The sequence below is a fragment of the Syngnathoides biaculeatus genome, chromosome 7 (genome assembly GCF_019802595.1).
Source record: "Syngnathoides biaculeatus isolate LvHL_M chromosome 7, ASM1980259v1, whole genome shotgun sequence".
NCBI classification, from domain to species: domain Eukaryota; kingdom Metazoa; phylum Chordata; class Actinopteri; order Syngnathiformes; family Syngnathidae; genus Syngnathoides; species Syngnathoides biaculeatus.
The window spans coordinates 13,394,136-13,419,004 of NC_084646.1; the positions used below are offsets into that span (position 1 = coordinate 13,394,136).

Here is a 24,869-nt window from a genome sequence, read left to right on the forward strand (position 1 = left end):
ATGCGGTGGCGACTGCAGTATTGGCTGTATTGTTAAGATATTTTTTAATGTTCATAGCTCACAGTGCATCTAAAAAGTACATGTAGGGACCAGTCCCTAGAGAAAATTCAAGAGGAATGCCTGTATTGAAAGTTTAATCCATAAATATACCGCCAACGATGAATCTAAAATGGTCTAATATTTCAAACTCCACCTGAAGAAGCCACCAGAAGTCCATACAAAACGTGCAAATGTGGCGAAGCCTGTAACTTCTGCTGACAACCCAAGCTAAATTGAGCTCCTCCTTTATTTAAAAAGATATTCTTTTCAGACGAGTCATTTCAACCTACTCTCTTGTCATCCCAAAGGCTTTGGTACCATCTTGTGGCCTTTTATGGTATTACCGAAAGAGCCCAAAAAATGTAATGGACCTTCCTGAACCTAAGCTCCGCCCCCTTAGCCATGTCCCACAAGCTTCCAAAATGGCGATTGAACAGAGCATGTTTGAAGTCAATTCTCTATCGCGTATGTTTTTCGCCAAATGCGTCAGACTTGACCAAGAGAGTTTTACAGAGGGGTCTCAACTATTTCACGCAAGGATATGTACACAGAGTTAAGATTTTGGACGGAGCAGGACGCAGCGTCAGAGTTACAGTGAAATGTTGGCGATCGATGCAAAAAAGTTTGACGCCTCACAAGTTTCATATTGAAATCCAACAGGATAAAATAGTGGAATCGTAGTGTGCATGTACAGCTTTGGAATTGCAAGTTCCTTAAGCGCATCTGAGGATCATTTTCTTCGTAACATTAACTTTTCCAAGCGCACGCTACTGACAACCAGCATTGCTTGTGGGACAACATGTCGCCTGGGGCGTATCAAGCCAAGGGGTTAAAACAATGTGGCTATCTGATTGGCTATTATTGTACAAGTGATTGACAGGTCGGGAAGGTCCATTAGGTGAGTTGCTCTGCAAATAGTTGAGGGTAGGTTCTCAGAGAAAAAAGTAACAACAAATTTGTCAACATCAGGGGAAACAATTACATGCTCTGCAAGTTCTTGGGTGATTACTTTCCAAATTTTCTTTTGTCAAATGTCATTTTTGGTAGTGGGTGTGTAGCAAGCAATAACACAGATGTGACTACCTAAACTACTACTAGTTTAAGACTACTTAAATGTCCACCCTGACACACACGTATTGTAATTTCTCACTCACGATGTATCACTTCTTTCCTATTAGCTGGAGCTTTGGCGCCATTTTGTGGCATTTTATGATTTTACATTACAAGCACTTTAGTGTAATAGCTGATGATAAATTCCACAGGGGGGGGGAAATGCAAAGACGGGAATTCATTATTAATTGCAAACTGTAAAGAGCTGGGGGTTCACCTTATGCAACTTGTGTACAACATCCTACGAAATTATCATAAAATCAAATTTGTCAGTTTTCTCTCTTTGTCATTTTCACTGCTGGGTGTGTAACAGAGCAAAAACATTCCGCTGACAAATCCTTGACGTACAATGATTTTAATTTCTCAGGCAAGATGGTGTGTTCTTCTTACTGCACATGTGCAGACTTGATTCGGGAAACCATGGATTGAGAAGGGGAGAAGGAAAACAATGTCTTTTTTTTAAATCTAAACTACAACATTATTCAGCATTTTTATGCTGACAATGGTCTTTTGCTAGTAGCAGTAGCGCTGCTGTCAGTGTCAACCAAGGAGGATGCAGAATAGTTCAAGCGGAGATGTGATGCAAGTCTTTTCATCGCAAAGTTGTGAGTACTAAAGCCCTCAAAATGCTAAGCTATCGTGTTGTTTCATCTTCTTAGCAATGACATTTAAAGTGTTGAAATTATTAACTTGTTTGATAATAATCCTCAAGAAGAGTTTAACTGATGTATAAGTCAAGGAAATAAAATGTGTCACATCCCCACTTTATCTGATGATAAACATTATTTCCAAAATCCATGCAGGACACAAATGTGGAGAGCTAATACATCAATTTCGTCACTTGAACGGTACCCGAACTTGTTGTATGTCGTGGCCTGATTGAGGACACATCAAGATAGCCGTGCAAAAACCGCTTCGGCACACGAGAGCCTCACCTGGCAGTTTTGTTTACACAGCATCGCACGCATATGTGTGCACACAAGCGCAATGTGATTAAACGCCGTCCGGGTAGGAGATATAAAAGATTGGGCCTATTTGCCTGCCCACTCTTATCGCAGGCCCCATTTTGTCTCTATTAAGCCTTATAGAAGCCACCAAGCCAGCATTAAAATAATGTTGCTGTAAAGAAGATGACGCTCCTGGTAACCTGAACGCCCGCAAGGAGGTCGCGATGCTCCGGGAGATTACAGTAATCCACCGTTGCTCTTTGCAGTCTGCAGGTTACTAGTACCATTTCTACATTTGCGTTTCACACTGCCCTCTTTTCTTGGATTTTAAAACAAGAATGAATGCAAAATTGTATGATTGGAAAAATAAACATGCGAGAAAAGGACCCAATAACAAATAAATGTAAATATTTATATCTTCTGTCACAGGAAAGTAGAGTGCAAAGATCAGATGAAAAAAGTTGAGTTTGTGCAGCCTTTCACATTGCGTTGCGACACTTTAGATTGCTCAATAATTTGCAAATAAATAAATAAATAGAAGACCCCCACAAGGACTCAACAGAATCACTTTGTCGAAAAAAAAGAACTTCAACAAATTCTGACTCAGGACGCTTGTCATTTTTATGCTCAATGCCTGGACGGATTTGGTTATTTTCTCTTTTCAAGAAACACACCTTTAAAAAAATGTGGATTTATCTGAAGTACAGTTTATAGCGTATCTATGATTATATCTAAAATAAAAGAAATACGTCACTGGTGGTGTAGTATACAAGTGTCGAATTCAAGGCTCGGGGGCCAGATCCAACTTCGCTGTGCCAATTTAAAATACTGCACAGTACATGCAAAGGCAGTGGTAGTAGAAAAGAAACTCAATTTTTTCTTTTGCATATTATGACCAAGATTAATTCTTTCTTATGTGTATGTGTCCACCTAGTGGACAACATGTGGCAGTACTGTTTGGAACAAATACTGTAGGCTCTCTTTGGATGAGTAAATGGTTAAAAAATGGTTGAAACTACAGTATACAGTAAATAAATACAGTAGTCCTGTTTTTAAAATAGTACAGAGTGACGGTGTTATTTTGAGCACTAATGCACAAAGTTTGAAAAGAAATATAGAAACAACAGTCATTAAGAAAAAAGAAAAACTTTTCTCAAATGAAAAGTCAAAATGTTCTATCACTGTTAATGTACACATCATTATGATTTTCATTAATTTAGCATTCCAACATGCCTAACTACACCACCCCCCAAAAAACGAATGCTTTTTAGCATCTACTATCATTTCTATGATGACAATAAAACTGTATCAGTAAAAAAAACCACCTATATCTCATATATGCAAATCAGACAATGTATCATTTGAGTTATCACTTTTTTAACAATAGCGTTAACACTCTTAAAATATAATGAATTACGACTATTATTTTTTTCCTTGGGTTTTTATTATTTTATATTATGATTTCACTTTTTGTATATATTTTTAATTTGTAAAACGTCTAAATTGGATGAGTTTTTATAAATGAAAGACAAGGGTAAAAAAAATAATGAAAAAAAAAAAACATTAACAATGGAAAACGCCAAGAGAATAGTGGTTCCGGCCACAAGAGGGAAGTATCGTCATTGAGATGATATACCGTCTGAGTTTGGGTCCTGCTGTTCATCTTGCCGTAAAAGAAGGGACAAAAATAATTTTCCATCATTTTTTTCTCCTGTTCGTCTTGCTGGTCAAGACCAGGAAGATTTTGTGCGAGGAGCGCTGTACACCTCGGGTTGAGGTTTATCAAGCAGCAAGTATCATAGTACAGCCTGACGATAAAAGATGATACAGTAAAACTTCATATTTGACAGCGGCCCTTTACTGTGGGCAGCCGAAGCCACGTGTGTAATAATCATGCTCCTAATCATGTGATGATCTCGGCAAAGGAGAAATATGTTGCGTTGATATTTTTGTACATGTTTAGAGCATTCAATTTACATTCAACTCAGTGAAACAATGTTTTTATTTTAATTAAGATGATTTATTTTTCTTTTTATTAGTGTTTGAACAAAGCAAATAAATTTAGACTGAGGTGGCCTTGAATGCATCTCAAACTCATTATCTTCTGTATAGTTAGACCTTGGGCCTCCTGCACTATTTTCAGAATTCAAATATTGCCCGCAGCTGAGAAGAACTGCATTTAATAAAAAAAAAAGAAAAAAAAAGAAAAAGAAGTAATGCATTTCCCACAGGTAAAACATTTCATTGCCAAAATATCCCAACAGAGAACAATCGCAAGGTTAATATGCATTTGACCGCCCTGGGTGAACAAAACTAGATGAATGATTTCATGTGCTTCTCATTTTTGTCTTTGGTGTCTCCAATTGAACTAATAAAAAAATGGTTAAATATGAATACTTAAAAAAATAATGACAAAACTGAAGAATAATTGCATGACTTCAGTCCAGCCCATATAAATTTAGTTCCCACTTGGTGGATACCTGAACAAAATTAGTCATGCTGGGAATCCCAACGTGTTTTGGCACTAGCATATTCAAGTTTTTCCCCCATTTTTTAAATTTCAGATTTCACATTTCGTTCTTAATTTGCCATTAAAATGTGTCTATTCCCTACCATTTACTAAAGTGTAACCCTAAAAGCCAAAAGGGGATCTTAATGATGTAATATTTATTTATACCGTGTTCCCTCGCTATATCACGGTTCACCTAATGTGGAGTTTAATTAAAGTTTCTATTTAAATTGCACATACTTCACCATATCGCAGCCTTGTGAGTGTTTCCTGTATTTTTCGGGGTCATAAAATAAAAGCGTCTTTGTCTAAAATGTGAAAATGTACATACAAAAACAATTTGTGCTAGTTTGGTAATATTAATGAGCCTTTAGTCAAAGTGGTTTGTTTATGTTGAATAATTCAGCGAATACAGTTGTTGATGAAACATGAGTTGATGATTGTGTACATGTTAGACACGTGGTTTGTGCATTTCAGTTCAGTCACTATCTTGTGGCATCTGTCGCCAATACTACCCTTTTTGATAAAAAATATATATATATATATCTCGACAGAGAACAACCGGAAGATTGCCGTTCATCTGATGGCCGCATGCGAACATAATCAGGTGATTTCAGGCATTAATCACGCGACTGTTTGTCTTTCGGCCTCATCGCCCGCGTTTTGACAAGAGCGAGTGTTTAATGTCTTGTCTTATTCATGACTTGATCCTTCTTTTCACTTTGCAAAGGGCCTTCTCTTTCTAATTCCCTAATGACTGTTGTGAGTGCTGACTCAGCTGTTGTAAAACAAATGATATCTCTGTCCTGCTGGAATAATCCTCATCTATTTCAATGGCAGGGCTCGCATTAAAATGACAGACGGGACACTCGGGCGTGCGCGCGCGTGTGTTTCCATCGCTTGATAAATGTGCAAATGCCCACCGACGCTGAATCAGACGTTCCGTGTTAATGTGCGTTCATTTCTCGCCTCATTCTCTAGCAGGCCTTTGTAACGCCAAGATGGCCATATTTTGTCCCAGATTATCCCAGTGACAGTTGCCTTTGCTCAAGGTATTTAGAAGACATAATTCATTCATGGATCTAGAAGTGCCCCCATTTGTCATTTAATGCATGGCGCCGTGGTCGAGTGTGTGTGTGTCAGGGGAGATGAGGGGCCAGGGCACTTTTCATCTGATGTATTAGCTGGCATATGCGAGCAATGAATTATCAAGCAGGAAAGAGGAGTCAATTATCCACTCCTAAAGAGGGGGCCGGGCCTTTTGTGCCCCAGAGGCCCCTTTCCATATTTACCATATTATTTTCACAGAAAAGTATACTGGGAGATCTGCAGTGAACACACACACACACACACACACACACACACACACACACACACACACACACACACACACTCATACTCTACTTCAGTAATTCTCTTCATTTATTATGTTGTTATTTATGTTGTAAATTATTGTGTGTGTTAAAAAAGGGACACTAAGGTTTGACTGTTACCAAAAAGTCAACAAAAAAGGGGGAAGGCAAGTAACTCGCCTAAATCTGCTGAGAAGCTCTGCTGGGACTAAAAAAAAAAATCCCCCTGTAACCATATTATCGCCAGGGGAACAAATGTTTCCTTGGGACATTTATTGCAGACGGACACAATGTTGGTCCACTGATGAACCTGCAAAAAAGACAGAGGAGCGTCTGTAAGTGACTTCTAAGACACTATTAGATGTGTAATGTGCATTTAACATGATATATGAGTGATCTGGATAGTAGTTCGTTTTTGTTTGGTCTAAAATATTAATCGGTTGTATACTAATGCTAGCTGTGAATGCTAACCATTTAGCAAAAGCTAATTTTGTTCTATACAGAAGTTCAGACCATAGACTCAGTACCAACATATGCAGTTTAAGAATCGAAGTCTAGCCCTCATAAAAGACAAGAAAATGCATGTTAGTTGTAAAATAAAATTAAGTATTTTTGTACCCGTCCATTAATTTTGGTGTCTTCTACCCATGAGTGGAAGTTATGTTTTTGAACATTTTTGCCTTTTGCAGTGGTGTTTTTATTTGCTTTGCCTCTTGCATTGGCTCTTGCACCATTGTTTTGTTTCTCATTTTAGCTCTTTTTGGGGGGATTTGAGTTGTATTTGCAACTTCAGTTTTTGTTTAAACAGTGCTAAATCACGTCCACGCTCAGTTACAGCAAACTATGACACCTAACTATCTAAGTGCCTGATTTGGCGTGACATCATTAATACACACGCAAACTGTAAGTGGAAAAACACATCGAGTACCATTTTCCAACGTGTTCGGCGACGTTTCCAACATTATGATTAGGCGGCAGGACTCTACCGTTTGGATTCTGTGGTGCGACTGTTAGCCACGTTTGCGTTTTATATGGACGCAATCCATTTTTACAGCCACACCAACTCCTCAAATTGATTTGGAGTGCGCCGGAATTGCCACGTTGTGCCTGCCACGTCTCCATGCCCCCCACTTTCCCATCCCCATCCCCGCCACCGTCCCCTCACCTCACTAACACCACCTCCTATCAAAAATGCCCCCCCACAATGATTGACTGGTTGGCTCCCATTAATAGAGTGCACATGGTAAATGAAATACCCGTCATTTCCATTCCAAAAGCCTCAACCCCCGTGTGACATATTTGAATGTCCTGTGCTGGTTTTGATGAGGACAGGCTCCGTGTGTGTGTGTGTGTGTGTGTGTGTGTTTGCGCGCGCACGCGCGCGCGTGTGTGTGTGTGTGTGTTGTGTGTGTGTGTGTGTGAGAGAGACACCGCCAAACGGGCCCACTCCAGGCCCCTCTCCAGGCCCGTGGTACCTGACGGCACTTGACACTTAGGTAAATGAGGTGGTTAGACTGTATTATGGCCAGGCTGATAGCCCGCTAATGGCTTTTAAAGTTGGGGAATTTACCCACCTAGCCCACTAGCGACGTTTTTTTTTTCTTTTCTTTTTTTTTAATAGATGGGTTGCTATGGAATAAAGATGGAGAGGGATTTTTCAAAGGTCCTTGGGTGGAGAAGGAATGAGAAAAAGGAGGGAGGAGATTATGTTCTAAAAATAAAGTTCAGGTGAATTTCTTTAAGGCAAAGAGATGAAAGTACCGCGATGTAGTAAGTGCAGGAAATGAACGAGATGAACAATAAAGGTCATGTAGGTTTAGAATAGCATTTAAAAAGGTCATTAATGACATTGGAATTGCGAAATAATTAGGAAACCTTAGATTTTAGTGGTGCCCTCCTCAAAATTAACGAAAATGATATCAGTCCATTTCAATAAAAACAGTAATGACATAATTAAATGGTATTTTTTATTTAAAAAAAAAAAAAGGTGCTACATTTTTGCAAGACTTTTTTAAAAATTTTACTAGAAATTTTGCTGCTCCATCTGGTATGTGTGTCTTGGCCACCAGGGGGCAGTATAACGCAGGCATGGAGACACACAAAGAAGAATTTCACAACTGAGCAACTAAGCTGTACTGATATGAGCAATTTTTACATAAATGTTACATTTATATAAAGAATATATGTTAATTAGTATTACTACAGTTAGTTTCATTAGTTCGAACAGTGCAACACTGTTGAGATTTGTTAGCCTGTCTATGGTGTTTTGAATTGAGCAAAAGGGACTGCCAAAATAAAAGCTACGCGGGTGTTTTAACCACCACCCGATTCTCCGTTTTATGTTTTGTTTGACAGTAAGCCTTTAATGTAATAAAGCTGTCATTAAATACAGTATTTGTATTTACACTGGTTATTAAACAAATTGTTACTGTACTTCCATGGGCTGTTAGAAATTGACAGCAAGCATACGTACTCGCTTGCCAAATACTGCTTTGCCTTTTTTCTGATCGCTGAAGCTCCAATTAGCCAAATAGTGAGCCATTGACATTTACGATTATATGTGTTATTTATTGCAGGAGTAGCCGAATTATTCATCGTTAAGTTTTTTGTTTAAACTACGATGTGTATTTACAATATGCAAACTAGTGATTAATGAACCAATTGTGTAACATTTATGAAAAACGTGTCTATGTCAGATTGTTTATTTTCCAAACATTTTTACTTCATAATTTACAATACATTCACAATATTTTTTAATGAGCTATATGTAGATGAACAAATTAAAAACCTGTATAAATACATTTGAAGTACCGTAATTTCCGGCCTACAAGCCGCGACTTTTGTCACACACTTTCAACCCTGCTGTTTATGTGGTGATGTGGATAATTTGTGAATTTTTTCTAATGGCAGCGGAAAAGGTAAGAATGAGACCGGTAGAATATATGTGCCAAGGAAGTGACTTTTAGCGGCCCTGTTAGTTCTGCGCTAGCGTTAGCACTGTGCAAGCGTTTTGCTGCTGTGTCACTGGCGTGTCTCAGTGATATTTACCGGTACGTTTTTTTTAACCGGCCCTGTTTGCGCTAGCTTTAGCCCGGGGCAAGTGTTAGCACTAGCGTTAGTGTTATACTCTTTCTGTTTACCGTCTTTGTAAACATCTCATGTTTCAATGTAGGGACTTGCGCATTTTACACAGCTGCAGCGTATCTATGTACCATATGGTATTTCCTTTACAAATGTACTCTGTGAGGCTTGTAACCAGGTGCATTCTGTAGCCCAGGATTTACGGTAATGAATTTTAACACTAGCACATATTACCATTAATAATTATAAATGCTTGGTGGGCTGAATTAAAGCGCATCTGTTTAGTATATTTACAAAGACATATTGTAAGGTGGTAGACAAATACAAGTACCGTTAATCTAGTAATAGTAGTTGAGCTCCATCTCACTATTTGGCAAACAGTGGTACACACTTTATTTTCTCGTTGAATGAATTTTAGAATTATTCTTACTGTTAGGTCCCAATAAATGGTTACATCGAACAAAAATTTTAACAAAGGAATTAATATGTTACAAACTCGAAGTTTAGCCGTATGGTAGCATAGCACTTGTATGCATACTGTATGTAAAACCTGTTTCACCTCAAGGAAGACTGTAAGTTTTCTTTTATGGGCATCAAATGGAAATGGGAGTGAGTGATTTGATTTCAGAACAAAACCACAGTTCAGATCATTTGTTCTGCTTGCTGAAGGTTTACAATTTTGCACGCTCTATATACCGTGCGTGTATATCTATCTATTCAGCATACGTGCAGATTCCAAGCTGCCTCCAGTTTTAAGGCAGGGCGTATAAATTTAGCGGCTAACGCTAAACTCTTGAGTTTTAAGACATAGGCTAATGCGTACGGGTGTTAAAAGCAGCGGGACAGTTTAGTGGCGATTAAGGCACGTATCAAAGTCTGGCGCAAAGCTCCATCCAGATCCGCGCGCTTGTTTGCTCGGCATCTGCCTTCGGATAGAAAAAAAGAAAGAAGAAGAAGAGCTCGTGGCTGGCGCTCAAGGAGTTCCTTTGAACGGTGGCACCTCCAATCTGTTCTGTTCGGAAAGTGAACCCAAAGGTGATTTTCTCGTATGTGCATATTTGCGATATTGTCACCTATTTGCAAATAATAATGAGAATTTTGTGCTCTTTCAGTAATGCTTTAAGATACCACAAGGTGGTGCCAAAGCTCCGCCAAATAGGAAAGTAGTCATTGAATTGAAAATAACTGAGTTAACCCACTCTAATCCTCAGTGGCCCAAATAAAACCAAAAAGTAAAATTATTGACTTGTGACTTCTCAGGGAATCACCTAAATAACAACATTTGAGTTTATAGAAGAGATGCACGATTAAATGGTGATCCAAATTAGGTTTGTTTGACCATCGTGGAGGCCAACATTTTATTCTAGTTAGACGTCTACTCTGCGTTGATACCCATAATCCTTTTTCCTTCGGTGGTTCAAGTGTTGTAAATGAGCCCAAAAGAAAGTCATCCAGGAAAAAAAAGTTCCCTCGCGATATACGTGGGTGTTGGATGATGGCTGCGGCGCGGCTTAAGTGACAGGTAAATTGCAGGTTAAGTGGAGAACACAGTCTCTTAACAAGAGACTCCGGGCTCATCTAAATCCTCCTTAGTCTCTAATCTGAACACAAAAGAAAAAGGGCAAGGGATTAAATATGACCCCCTCAACGTTCTGTTTGTTTCAGACGCCACTCGAGGGGCCGGCACAGGAGGCCTAGTTTTGGATCGCGCTTGTGAGTGCATTGGATAACTTTCACTTTCAGTTGGATTTTTTTAGATATACAGTGGATATAAAAAGTCTAAACACCCCTGTTGGGAAAAAAATAGGTTTTTATTATCCATCCATTTCTTAGCTCCTTATCCTCACGAGGGTCGCAGGAGTGCCGGAGCCGATCCCAGCTCTCAACGGGCAGGAGGCGGGGTACTCCCTGAACTGGTTGCCAGCCAATCGCAAGGCACATCGAGACAAACAGCCGCATTCACAATCACACCGAGGGACAATTTAGAGTGTCCAATTAATGTTGCATGTTTTTGGGATGTGGGAAAAAACCAGAGTGCCCGGAGAAAACCCACTCAGGCACGGGGAGAACATGCAAACTCCACACAGGCAGGGCCGGGATTGAACCCGGGACCTTAGAACTGTGAGGCCAACGCTTTCCAGCTGAACCACCATGCCACCAGGTTTTTATTAGTATAAGAAAAATGAGACCAAGATTAATAAATACAAAACTTTTTCCACCATTAACTTGACCTAAGACCTGTGCAACTCAGCAAAAGCATACACCTGGCGAAGACTTGCCGCCAACAACCCTGGCTAAACTTTGCGCCTCCCTGACATGGAACTCTGATCTTGGAAATGTACAGTATTCCCTCACATGCAGATCATCTTGTGGCATTTTAATTTGCTTCGGAAAGAGCACAAAAAACATCTTAGGATGGAAGATAAAATGTGAAGGGGTGAATTTGTGAATATGAAACGGCGAATTGGCTCACTGTACACAAATAGAAAAACTGTTATTTGGTGGGACAGGGCTTACTAGCTTCTCTCGTGTGCACATGTACCACAGCTTTTTTAAAGAAAATATTTACTTAATTGTGGATGAAACGCCATAATGCATCAGGGCAACAACATAAACGTCGAATCTTGTTCTTATTTACCTGTGACGGTAGCTCCTAAAGAGGTAAACGAAGAGTGTGTGTGTGGGGGGGGGGGGGGATGGGCCGGGGGGATGGGCCGGGGTGATGCTGGCTGTGCGAGAAAGGCGCTTTGGGTTGTCAACGTTTTAGAAGCTTAGAGTCAAACGTATCCGGGCTCAGGAGAGAGGAGTCTGGGTGTTAGGCAGCCAGAATGACTCCTGATAGAAGGAGTTTGCGGCTCAAGTCGAGAGGAATCGTCTTGGCTCCGGGATGAGGCGGCGACTAATTGATTCTCTGAAGTTTCCTGTCGCACTGCCCGATTACAGGTGTGACCGGATTAAAAAAAAATTTGAGAGAGAGAGGGGGAAAAAAACAAGAAATCTGGAGGAGGGAAATGGTGAAAAAAAAATCAAAGAGAAAAGAAGCTGAGTGCTGCCATAGACGGATCAGCATGACTTCTACTCGTTGATGTGCTTATTCCTGTCTCGTTTGTGTTTGCGTGAATATGCGTGGCGACGTTTGATCTCAGTGCTCAGTGGCAAACCTCAGGTCACGTTACCGGGCCCTCCCCCTTTTTTCGTTCTTCCTGAAGCGACACATTGTATTGTCGCAGCACGCTTCCCCAAATCACTCACTTCTTGTTAACACATCTCGGGGCCCGAGGCGCCGGCATCTCGCCGGCCCGTAATGCTCCGTGGAAAAAAAAAAAAAAAAAAGATGGAGCACCGAGGCGAGCGGGAGCCGTATAGCAAGGAGGCCAAAGGAGCATTCGGACGTGTATCTCCACCTAAGCTGTCATGTGTGCAGGCTGTTATGACTTGTTCAGCGCCAAAGTCCAATCCCAGGCCCCAGAGAGCCATTATTCCCGGACTATCGATCGGGCCCTAAGGCCAGCACATTCCGAGGCCCCCGGTCCCTGATCCTGTTCAGTAATAAGCGTACTCGTGTCAAGGCGGTAATTATCATTGATCTGGGGCTGCCGCGACAGACCGGCAGCCCCCGTGCCGTGATTCATACCGCGCTGTTGGACCGCTGGCACCTAATCACCACCTGAAGCCGTCACACGCATTTTGTGATGGAGCTGGAACAAAGGACTTATTGGTAGTCTCGCTCGTTCTTACCAGCAGTGAGAAGCAGCAGAATACAAATACTTAGTCTAAATGTCTTCCCCTTCTAGGTATTTGTGTACTGTTGTGCCTTGATGTACGAGTGACCACGGATATAAGTTTCTCAAAATCGGAGCCAACGTTTGCTTTGACTTTCAAGAGCAAACTTGAGATGGGAGCGCTGTATGGTGGCGGCAAACTCAACTCAATTCACGTTAAGCAGCATTTTGACAGATTCTTCCAAATAGAGGTTTCAAGCTGTTTATTGCCAGTAATGAAGTCTTTGTAAATCCCACCATTACCAATTATTATGGTAAATCTAATTTACTCAGAATGTTATCAAAACATTTGCCGCTTCCTATCATCCATTTGTTCTGGAGTGAAACGTCTTCGTATTTGTCATGTCCTAATGTCTCAAAGCCTCGTACGCGACTGCTGGCAAAAGGTAAAAGGCGGGAGACAGACAGAGGTGGAAATGGGGCGACGGCGGCAATTCGTTTTGTCTCCGCGAGCGCCGGAGCGGGACGCTTGTCACCTGCGGACCAAACCCCATTTCCTCTGATTAAGTCCTCTGAAATATTCCATTTGTCAGTGTCAAGGCGGCGGCGAGCCAGCCAGCCAGCCGTGTCTGTTGACTGTGTCATTTTCCAATTTAAACCCGACACCGACGACATCAGCGTCGTCGTCGTGTCCCTAATGTCCCCTCGCATCGCTCCTGCGCAACCCTTTGCCTTGATGTCTTTGTAGTTGCTCTGGTTGATGCGCGCCACTGTTACCTCCACCAAGGAGCTGCGATTTAGCTCCAGGTCTGAATGACAAACATCGCTTATACCTTTTTAATTCCTCTCCATTTAACAATAATACTATACTTCCCACAAATACTTATAAGCCTAACTTTTTTAGGATTGTATACAGTTGGTCAAATGGTCATTATTATCAATAATAATATTGATATTCGTACTACAGGGAGTCTTCAGGTTAAGATGATCTTGACCTAAGACATTTCGACTTTTCAACGCCCGTCCCCTGTCCGCCATTTTGCCTGGCTAATGCTTGTCCGTGTTTGTGCGCCGGGAGTATCTTCGCATTTTCCGCCCTCCTTTTTATACATTATTTGCCCAAAGAAGAAAGCTGTCTCTTTTAGCAATGCTTCTGCAGCCATAAGAAAATCCATTACCATGGAAACAAAGCTCACGATCATAAAAAGATTGGAGAAAGGAGAGACAGCAATAACACCAAGGCTTCTGTCAGTTGACCGTGGTGACAATTATTAAAGACAAAGCCCGTATTTTAGCGCATTTTAAGGGTTCCGTTCCTATGTCGGATACAATGATAACAAAACAAGGTTCTTTGGTACTTGTCGAGATGGAGAGGATTGAGGACCAGTTTCCTTCGCAATGGTTAAGCACAGCCTCCCCTTCTTCGTCTCCATCCACCTCTCAGCAGTAATGCTAACTACATCATCTTGTTTTTCAATGTGCTCGTTTTTTATACAAAGTATTTTGATGTAAATTATGACTTTAATGGTGGAATAAGATTTAAATTGAAATTCGAGTTAATTCGCTAGGAACGGATCTCAGTCGTAGACCAAGGACTCCCTGTATTACTTAATTCCAGTGTGGGAAAAGTATTATTGTAGGTTGCAAACGAGAGCAGTTCATCAAAATAGATCTTTATAGGTATCGGTATATGTTGTTGTATTCTTGTAATAAAACTGTCAATTAAAAACTGCCCCCCAAAATTTTAATCTAACACATTAAAATAACATCAAATGTGGAGATATATCATCATTCCTATTAAATCACCATTCACAAAAAATCCCACACATCTATAATGTGTCAATGTCCATCATTCTTTCTATATTTGTAAAATGGGCTCAAATTAACAAGCATAAACCACTCGTACTTAAGACTTAAATTTATTTCTTATCTTCATTGTGCAGGAAATAAGAGTGTTGCTAACACGATGACCACAGTTTGGCATTGGTGTTATTCTTTTTTCCCCCTCCGCTAGAATACACAGCAAAATCAATACATAGTGCGACAATATTTCCGAGTTGTCTTTAATGTTGTTCACATGCACTTCCAACGCACATCCAAATAAAAGCAGGGCATAATTGATATTTCATTTTGACTTCATCAAGGCTGCGAGGACCGGTCAGAGACTGCGGACGGGCCAGATGTGGCCCACAGGCCATACTTTGGTGCTCCTTTGAGAAGCAAATCGGGATTGTTACCTGCACCCTTGTCGATCGATTGATATTGGCTACAGTGCGCTGAATCGCTTCCCCCATTCATCCCAAGAAAGGTGCCTAACGGTCTACGGAATTGCCCATAGGTGTCAATGTGAAGGTCCAGTAAATGCTTGTTTGCCTCTAGGTGCCCTGCGATCGGCTGGCGACTGGTCCACGGTCTACCCTGCTTTTCTCCCCCACAATCAGCCGGGAACCGGCACAGTTCAGAGATGGAAAATTTCAATCTCCCTTCTTTATTTTTTTGCCCTCATCATCGGGAATCGCTCGGCGAGCGCTTCTCTCCATCTCGAGTCCCGAGAGGAAGCGGGACAGCCGGAAAGGAGAGCACACCACCGTACTCGGCGCCCAAGTTCAATATGGGGGTGCATAAGCGGGGCTGGGGCGGGCGGGCTATTATTAGGGCTCGGTTATAAAGCAGCCACCACATTGCGGCCCCTCTGACTGGTAGCGGGCGGTCCGCCTTGATGACTAGGCTCAATCACCTGTGACAGTTTTGATTTGATGTCACTCGCCGGGTCTCTCGATTTGTTTGAGCAGTTAAGAGGCAATTGTGTGACATTGGCGACGGAAGAGCGCTTTGGTGCCGCGCCCGTTGAACCGAGGGGACGAGACGAAGCGCGGCCATAATGAATGAGGGGCAATTTCCCACCAGCATTAATGCACCGTGTCGACTTTTATTTTGCATGTGTGTGCGCGGCGATGAGGACCTCCACCCTGAGGGAATTCAACTGAGACATGTTTTTTTTATTCCCTCCGCATAGATGAAAGTGAATGGGCCGCTTCAGAAGGAACTTGAGGAACTTAGAAAAAGAAGTCATTTACAACCTTTTTCACTTGAGTTTTGCAGTCATCCACACTTTCATTAAAATTAGTTCATCCAAAGGAGAAAGCCTTAATTGATTTTGTAATTATTCATCCAAAAAAAAAATCGTTTTTTTTTCGTTAATAATGTTATAAATATACGAACAAAGCTTTAAGGTAAGCTACCATATTAGTCCAAAAACAAAATTTACCGTTGATCCAAAAAAAAAAGCTTTCATAATAAACCAACAATATTTGCAAGCTCCAAAACAACTCGGACAGACAAAAAAAAAATAAAAATAATGCACAACAAAAATCCTTTCATACCCAAGCAAAAAGATCTCACACAAAACAATAAATCTCTCACTATAACCAAAAAAAAATGCTACCCGACAACAACAAAAAATCTCACAAGACAAATGCACTCACAAAAAATCTCATGCTACAAAATAACCTCTCACCCTTGCAAAACAACTCCCACACAAACCTTTACACTCCCAAAACCTCTCATAGTACACAAAAAAAATCTCACAAAGCAAATGCACTCACAAAAACTCTCATGCACCAAATCAACCTCTCACTCTTGCAAAAAAAACTCTCACACAAAATTTCACACACCCAAACCCTCTCATAGAAACAAAAAATCTGTCTCGACGCCTTTCATGCCATAAACCATTTGTTTCGAAAAGAAAGAAATCAACAATCGCGTGTACGTTTATGTTTTGATTTCTAATTGCGCAAAGCCACTGCAAGCGTGAGGCCGAATCGGAAGGAAATCTGACAAAGAGTGTAAACAAGCAAACTGGCAGTGAAGTCCTCTCTGTATTCTGTGGCTCCCGGCTCGCCTTTGAATGCCAGAGCTAATCTGGAACCGGAATCCTCCTTTTCTTATGTAGAAGACCGAAGAAGAGAAGTCGTCGCCGATGAGTGCAAATCTGTCAGCTCCGGCCTCCCCCCCACCCCCACCACCCTCCTCATCCTTCGGGTCCGCCTGCCCGTTGCAGGGAGACACGAGAGGCGATTTTAGGTGAGAGCGCCAAAACGGGCTGGGACAAAAACGGCAAGACCAGCAACAATGACAACACCAAAAAAATCTGACCCACTTATGTTTTGTGTTCCGACCGTGAGGCGGAACCAGGAATGGCCTCTAAGATGCCAGCAGAAAGGCTTTTTTTTCTTTTTCTTCTTCTTCGCGTTGAGCTCATCCATTTGTTTGTTATCTCGATCCAGGATTTGCAGAGATACAAAGCTGATTAAACAACAAAAGCATATGGGAAGATAAAGAACACTTAGGTAATGGGTTTAGCCCGCCTCTTTAGTACGCCAAATTCATCCCGCCCTCCCTTTTTCTCTCTTGGCTCAAAATGCATTTATTATTATTCTTGTTCGGTCTTGATCCAGATAGGGAAAATGATTGAGGAAAGAGCACCCAAAGGAGGGAAAAAAAACAAAACAAGAAGAGGAGTTTTGTGCAACACTGGAAACCAACAGCAAGTTTTAAATCACAATAAAGTACACTCGTTAGCCACAATATTAGAATTTCTATAAATGAGCTGCTATTAAGTAACAATGTAACTTTTATCAATACGCTACCTTTAACACTCAAAATGCAACACACGCAGAAAATACAATAATAAAAGTCGTAACACCAGTGTATAAAAGTAGCTACCGAGATTATGAAATACACAACAAACTAGGTGGTGGGACATAGCTGAGCACACAATGGAGTAAAAACCAAAAATACCAATAAATATCAAAATATCAACGCTCTATGCATCACTGACGAAGGCCGTAAATTACATTGTCCACACATGTAGAAAGTTGTACAACTGCACGGCATCGTAACCAATAGAGATCATTATAATATTTTATGTTATTTGCTAACTAAGGGGGGCGGCACGGTGGCTCAGCTGGTAAGCATTGGCCTCACAGTTCTGAGGTCCCGGGTTCAATCCCGGACCCGCCTGTGTGGAGTTTGCATGTTCTCCCAGTGCCTGCGTGGGTTTCCTCCGGGCACTCCGGTTTCCTCCCCCATCCCAAAAACATGCAACATTAATCGGACACTCTAAATTGCCCCTAGGTGTGATTGTGTGTGCGACTGTTGTTTGTCTCGATGTGCCCTGTGATTGGCTGGCAACCAGTTCGGGGAATACCCCGCCTCCTGCCCGTTGACAGCTGGGATAGGCTTCAGCACTCCCTGCGACCCTCGTGAGGATAAGCGTCAAAGAAAATGGATGGATGCTAACTAAGGGGTGGGAAATATATATAAAACTAGAAAGTGTCAATATGGCAAAGTCAAATATGGATTTCAGTGAGATGACGAAATCTGAAGTCGTGTATTATTAATGTTTAGTGTCAATAAAAACATGATGCACAGCTGCCAAAAAAGCTTCTGTTTTAAACACATGATCTTTGTGACATGCAGTCTCTGAAATAATGGCGACCAAAACTAAACACTGGGTGGCATTCGCTCCCATTACCCCAAGATGCGACAAGCTCGTCGTGGAGAAACCAACGCAAGGCTCCCGCTAATTATAACCATTATATTCAGCGTAATCATTTCTTGCATGATTGGTTAGAGCGTCTGCCTCACAGTTCAGAGGTTGGCGTTTGCACGTGCCTGCGTGGGTTTTCTCTGGGAACTCCGATTTCCTCCCCATCCCCAAAACATGCAACATTAATTGGACACTCTAAATTGCTGCTAGGTGTGATTGTGAGTGTGCCCAATATCGGTCTCTATGTGCCCTGCGATTGGCTGGCAAATAGTTCAGGGTGTAGCCTGCCTCCTGCCCGATGACAGCTGGTAGGCTCCACCACTCCCACGACCCTTGTGAGGATAAGCGGTTCCTATGATCCATGGATGGGTTCATTGCAGAGACCCTTTATTCCTCTACCACATTTGTAACTTGAAACACTTGTCTGAAATCATCTTTGCTCATGTGCTCTAAAAACAACACATTTTTAATAAGGAAAATATCCCACTGTAATATTGTACTGTATGAAACATGTAGTAATAACATAATTGCAATTTATGCATCTTGATTAATGCATTAATCACGTGATAACTCTTGTTGTATCTTGGCCACCGGGGGCAGTATAATGGAGAAACGATCACACAAAAGAAGACTTTCACAACTACTGTAAGTAAGTTCCTTAGTAAACTGCAGTAATATTAGTCATTTTTCACAGAGAATAGAGAAAATATTTTAATTTCTTTTGTATTTTATACCTATATTTTGGTTTTACTCCACCGTCTGCAGCCATGTTGACATTGGAAATGAGATTCAGTTCTCGATTTTCTTACCTGGATGTATAATGGCTATAAATACATAAATATATGCTTGTGAGTATTGTTAAATTTTATGTCTGTATGTGTTGCTCCACTGTTTGGATATAAATATCCCTTCCTTAAGGAGTTATAAAGCAACAGTCATTGTTATTTGTTAGCCTTTCTATGGTGTTTTGCATTATGTGTTAGCATTAAGCTAACAAACAGAAGGCAAAGTTGTGTGGTTGTTTTGAAAACACAACGTGTAATTCTCTTTGTTTTCTTTGTTTGACAGTAATCTTCAGCTGGGGACTTGAATTAAATAGTTTAAAGCCTCATTTTTGAAGAATTGCTCGTTATCTGCTAAACTGCTGTTTATTGTGAATTTTCGTTTGGTATCAACATTCATCACCACCTGTGCTGCAAGGAAATTGGTCTGAAGATATATTGCAGATCTGCAAGTTGTTTGGTAAAATGTTGAAATAATAAATAAAACTCAGCATAATCCATTATAATACACCTTTAAAAAAGGTGAACTAACGCTCCTATCAAGGTCGTGTAGAACTGCTTTCTTTTGTTTACTGTCGCTTTGACGCCAGTGCTTTGAAGTTCCAAAGTGGGGGGGTTACTGTATTTCTCTCTTTTTTCCCAGCTGTCGCGAACGCAGTTCTGGAAACCCGAGTGACAAAAAAACGTCAAGTGGAAAGTCAAAGAATCAGAAGTGCCTTGTTTCATTTTTGCGGTGGCAGATTAGTTGATGCGGCTTTTGTGTTGTATCCCCGGTGGTGGGAAGGAGCAAGTGGAACAAAGTACAAACGTGTACTGTGTTACTGGGTTTTCAGGTATACAGTACATACTTTTCTTGAGTATATGTTTTACTGACGACTTTTACTCCTTACATTTGAAAAAATATAACTATGTACTGTATACACACACACGCACATAGATAGATAGATAGATAGATAGATAGATAGATAGATAGATAGATAGATAGATAGATAGATAGATAGATAGATAGATAGATAGATAGATAGATAGATAGATAGAGTGAGTCACTGATGGTAGAGTGGTACACACACTTGCCTTTTGGTCCGGGCAGCGTGAGATCGATTCCCGCTCAGTCATTGTGTCGATATCTGCCCTGCGACTGACTGGCGACCAGTTCAGGGTGTAGTCCGCCTTTCGCCCAAAGCCAGCTGGGATAGGCTCCAGCTTTCCCGCAACCCTTGTGAGGATAAGCGGCTTGGATAATGACATGATAGATAGATATCTAGATAGATATGAGAGAAAGAGTCCTGATGATGACACGATGTGCTGTTAAAAAAAAGCAAATAAAAACGGCATGCTTTTACAAGGTGTAGCTCGATAGTTAGTTAGCTAGCGAAGTACACGCTGTTGTGGTAGAAACAGGCCTGGCAATAATAACTGAGTCACTCACAAGTGCACTGGATAACTGCTGATGTCAACAAAAGCACTCGAGTTCTGATATGATCAGAGAAGTGCGATTCGTGTCAGACCCTAAGTGGGCCGTTAGACACTGTTTCGACCACGGCGGGGGGAAAAAAATCACAAAAACTGGATCAGTGAAAAATAATTCAATGTTACATTTCCACATTTGAGTACTACATAGCTTTCAGTATTTTGCACAGGATTTCAGTAATTGTCCTCCCCCCAAAATAATCTCAGAATTCACTTAACTGGGTTTTTAAGTAAATGCGTCAAATCGATATTTTACCACCATATTTTTTTCACACAAATATCTGTACTTTTGCTGAGGTACAGAGTGTGAGTACCCCATCTAGTAAGGGGTAGGTTGTACAAAAGAGGTTGACACTGGCTTCCGGTTCAAGTTATGGACATCTCCCCCACCCTCTTTCATGTTACATAAATTATATACCATACATACAATAAAATAAAAATAAATACATGAAAACAAGCCTTCCTCCCCTTAGCAAACCCACCAAAAGCAATCTCTGGTTCTGGCATTCACTGTGATAATAACAACCCAAAGAGGTCAGTGAGGAGGATGGTGGGGGTCCGAGGAGGTATAAACATATTTACACTCCCGCCTCCTTTATGGAAAGCAGCCATGAGAAAGGTGCTTACTCCGAGCAGATAAAGAGCAAGATGAGAGGCAGCGGACTTGGATTAGGGAAAGGAGACGAGCCGGGCCAGAAAGGGGTTGGGGCTGAGGTGCGTGCATGCGGGAAGGCAGGCTGGGGGCGGGTGTCGGTGGAGGACAGCGAGGCCGGGTGCCGGTGTCTGGGCCGCTTGGATACGGGGGGAATATTAATCTGGGTTTAACGCGAGCAGGACCCCACAAACGGCTCAAGCAAACAGAGCTTAGACGGGGCCAAGCCTCGGAGAAAGTCCTAAATCTTCACATTAGCACCCCGCGTTTCTTCTGCTCAACCCATAAGCTCTTTTTCTAAAGGACAGCACAAACAAACCACAACCCCCCCCCACCCCACCTTCAACTCACACATACCCGCCTCCCCCCCACCCCCATAGTACCGCTTGCCAGTCCTACACTTCCTCTCTCACACTCTCTCAAAATCAAGACGGCTTTGAGATTGCAGGAAATATATAAATCCAGGCCTGAGTGGATAGGCAAAGATTAGGTGCCTGCCCCCCCCCCCCCTAAACCGACAGGACGCCTTCCAATTGTGTCGCTTATTCTCCGGTCTGGCCTACTTCTGTGTCAGCGAAGAAAGAGGGAGCAAAGAGAAACACTTTAAAGGCCTTCAACCGGCATCTTGATAACCTCGGCGAGGTGCGGAAAAGTGGGAAGTGTTGTGAAGTGTGCGTGGTGGCTCGGACAAAGAGGAGGGAGGGTGTTTTTGGAGCGGTGGAAACTTCCGGTGTGCCACCCTTCCATAGGTGTGTTCAAAAAATAAATCTACAAAGGAGGGCCACTTTGGTATTTCCTCTCAAGTGAATCAATTTAGGAATCCAGTCACTCATTTTGAAAAATAGGAGAAAATATAGCAACGCCCACAGGCATGTATTCTTTATCCTCTGCGAAGAATAACAAATATGACAATGGCTTACTTGAGGTGCTCAGACCATTCACTACACTATATCTGTATGCCTGTACGAAACTGCCCCCAGATTGCTAAGGTGCACACAACAAAAGGATTGAATTGAAGCAAAAAAAAAAAAAAAAAACTTGCTTCAATTCTTTACTTAACTTTCTTTACTGTAGTTTTTTTCCTTAAAAAATATCAAAAATAAAACTGGACATTATACATGGGTATAAGGAAAATGTACAGTATGTCATATTGTATCATGGTATAAAAGTACTTTAACTGGGGAAGCTGCTCAGTAGTTTGACATAAACAAAGCTAATGGGAGATTCGGGAAACATTCAAAGGAAAGATATTATGTGGTAAGATTCCTATTTTGAACTGGAGTATTAAAATGTACTTTCCATGTCATTAAGCATTGATTTAGGTCAATCTGTGTTTTTGTCATTGCTAATATGAGAACACGAGCAGAAATGTGAGAAAGCGACACGAATATCACTTTTTTAAATACCTAATAAAATACCCATCCATCCATTTTCTTTTGCAGCTTATCCTCACAAGGGTCGCGGGGAGTGCTGGACCCTATCCCAGCTGTCAACAGGCAAGAGGCGGGGTACACCCTGAAGTGGTTGCTAGCCAATCGCAGGGCACTGGCCTGAAATGAAAAAAAAAGAAAAATATTTGCCATTTGGTTTCTGATGAGAAAAATATTTGAATAATTTACTTAAAAACATTGTATATTAATGACATACTTAGAATGTAAAGAAATGAAAGAGTTTTGCCTCATTTTTGCTTCAATTAATGAAGAGTGATGGTCCTTGTGTTGTTCGGGGGGGGGGGGGCAGTATAATACATCCATTCATCCATCCATTTTCTGTGCTCCTTATCCTCACAAGGGTTGCGAGGAGTGCTGGAGCCTATGCCAGCTGTCATGATTGTTGCCAGCCAATCGTAGGGCACAATGAGACAGACAACAGTTGCACTCACAATCACACCTGGGTGCAATTTAGAGTGTCCAATTAATGTTTCGTGTGCCCAAAAGAAAACCCACGCAGGCACGGGGAGAACATGCAAACTGCACACAGGCGACACCGGGATTGAACCCGGGTCCTCAGAACTGTGAGGCCAACACTTTACCAGCTGAGCCACTGTGCCGCCCCCCTCTAATAAAATCTAAATCATGGATACCAACAAATTGATGGTGCGTATTAAACATAGCTAGAAGGAAGTTCCTGATTTGGGGGGGAATATTAAACCCAAATCTGTATTATACGCGAGAAGTTCTACTAATTATGTTGTCACAGTATGTTTGTATAATGTACAACATCATAGAGTGCTAGTTTACATTTTTGTTGATTTATTAAAGGGCTCGACCGGGCCCTCGCACTCTCCCTGGTAGAAAAGCCACGCCGAACCGAGTTGTCGTAATATTAGTAGATAGCGCGCAGTGGGATAAGGGGCGAGACCGTCCCGTGATGGTGGAGAGAAGGGAGGAAGGAGCATGCGGGAGGGAGTCGCTGAACCTCATCTCGTCACCCGCAGCTTGGCGGCGGGGAAGGACGCGGGGGGGAAAGTGCCCTCTCACTGAGTTTCATTAACTTGACCACATGCGCCAAAAGCCGGGGTGTTAGACTTAATCAAAGCCACGCCGACGCACTCGCCGCAATCTGACGTCTCACCTGCGAAGCTCATCCGGGGGCCCGCTAGCTCTCAAGTACTTCAACAGCGAATGGAAGTATTTGCTTAAACACACACAAATACACGCACACACATACACACAGTGTCTGGCCACTTCCAATTCAGTGGGGGGTGGGGGGTGGGGGGGGAGTCGGCTTGATGTGAGGGAGTCCATTACAGCGAGCCTCGGAGCATCCTTGCATTGCCTCAGTGTGATTTAAACATCAAATGAAGCCTCTCGGGGTCGATCGGCCTTATTAGTCACACTTTTAAATCATTAGAAATAATGTGTTCAATTTGAAAACGCCATTACAAATACAGCTTTTTTTATTATGTAAAAAAAGTTTTGAAAAAAGCAAGAACTTGGACAACTTTAACTTGTGAGCAAAAATGTGAAGTACAAGTTCTGTATGGTGTCAGTGAACTTAACTCACTTCACAACAAGTAGCAGTTTGGCTAACCTGTTAAAAAAAATGTGCGCCCTTTCCAGCTGAAGTTTACTGCCAGACTAAACCCCCCAAAAATGAGAATTACACTTTGTGTGTTGAAAACAAACACACAACTTTGCCTTAAAATCAGCTAGCTTTTACGAATATATAGAGGGAGTCCTCTGGTTAAGACGTTTCAACTTTACAACGCCCGTCCCCCGTCCGCCATTTTGTCTAGCTAATGCTTGTCTGCGTTTGTGTGCCGGGAGTATTTTCGTATTTTTTGCCCTCCTTTTTAGACATTATGGCCCCAAAGAATAAAGATGTGTCTTTTAGCAATGCTTCTGCAGCCAAAAGAAAATCCATTACCATGGAAATGAAGCTCAAGATCATAATAAGATTGGAGACCACCAAGGCTTCAGTCAGTTGACCGTGGTGACAATTATTAAAGACAAAGCCCGTATTCTAGCGCATGTGAAGGGTTCCGTTCCTATGTCGGATACAATCATCACAAGACAAGGTTCTTTGATACTTGTCGAGATGGAGAGGATTGAGGACCAGGTTCCTTCTCAATGGCTAAGCACAGCCTCCCTTTCTTCGTCTCTATCCACCTCTATTTTGATGTAAATTCTGACTTTAATTGTGGAATCCGAT

At 41.7% G+C, this 24,869-nt stretch overlaps 1 protein-coding gene across 2 annotated transcripts in view; it reads left to right on the forward strand.

Moving 5' to 3' along the window:
- Window positions 1–6,235: 6,235 nt before the first annotated feature.
- LOC133503454 (diencephalon/mesencephalon homeobox protein 1-B-like) overlaps window positions 6,236–24,869 on the forward strand; it is a 48,989-nt gene continuing 30,355 nt past the window's right edge. Inside the window, exons 1-3 of one of the 2 annotated variants that reach the window (XR_009795741.1) lie at window positions 6,240–6,292; window positions 14,905–15,068; window positions 15,140–15,370. The gene's annotated coding sequence lies outside the window, so the exon portion shown is untranslated. Of the gene's footprint in view, window positions 6,293–14,904; window positions 15,069–15,139; window positions 15,371–24,869 lie in introns of those variants that run through there. The other variant, XM_061825128.1, reaches the window with a different exon arrangement.